Source organism: Puntigrus tetrazona, chromosome 16 (genome assembly GCF_018831695.1).
Source record: "Puntigrus tetrazona isolate hp1 chromosome 16, ASM1883169v1, whole genome shotgun sequence".
In the NCBI taxonomy this organism is placed as follows: Eukaryota; Metazoa; Chordata; class Actinopteri; order Cypriniformes; family Cyprinidae; genus Puntigrus; species Puntigrus tetrazona.
In genome coordinates this window covers 21039847-21040787 of record NC_056714.1, presented here as the reverse complement: position 1 = coordinate 21040787, position 941 = coordinate 21039847, and positions in this window count along the sequence as shown.

Genomic DNA, 941 nt, shown 5'->3' with positions numbered 1-941 from the left:
ACAAATTAATAAATGACTGGACATGGAGTATTGATTTAAAGAAATTGATTAAAAGATTAAAAGACAACATGGAGTGATGCAGGGACCAAGAGCAGCACATCTGTATAGAAAATCAATCGACCAGGCAAGAGTCAATTATACAGGCCATTCTACACAAATTATATAATATAAAAATACAGCTTCCATATGCTCTTTTGCAAAGATTTAATGCCAATCTTCTAATGCCAGTTTTAAAAAGAAGACACTATTTGTAAATATGTTTTCTATACTAATACACTAAACGCGGACTCCTGAGTACAAGACCAGACAAAAGTCTATTTGTAGCAATACCTACATTGTATGGGTGACAATTATACATTTTTCTTTTAATGCAAAATCATTATTATATAAAGATCAATTATTAAGATATTGCGTGAATTTCTCATTGTAAATATGTCAAAATGAAATTTTTAATTAGGTAATATGCACAGTAGAGTCTTTGTTTGGACATCTTTAAAGGCTAATGTCACTACATTTAATTTTTTTTTTTTTTTTTTTGCACACTCATATTCCAGGATTTTTAAATAGTCTAGATATTATCCTATCTCTATTGAATGGAAAGCTTTCTATTTATTCAACTTTAATATGACCTTTAGACGTAAAATTTTGATAAAAAATATTTGCTTGCATTGCAAATTGGCTAAACAAGGCGCTTCTTAAATTTCCATGACTCGCTAGGTTTTGACCACATCGCATCAGAAGAATCTTTATGTCCTGAAAAACACAAACGGAAATAAATTAGTTATGGCAGCATTTTTAAGTATTTATGAAACATAAGCTACGCCAAGAGCAGCTGGTACTCAACAGACCCCTACTTCAAAGTGTTTCAAAGCTGAACTGCGGATGGACACTGTCTCTGTTCTTGTCTTCTTCTGTCCAGCTCCTGCTTTCATTGAACCACC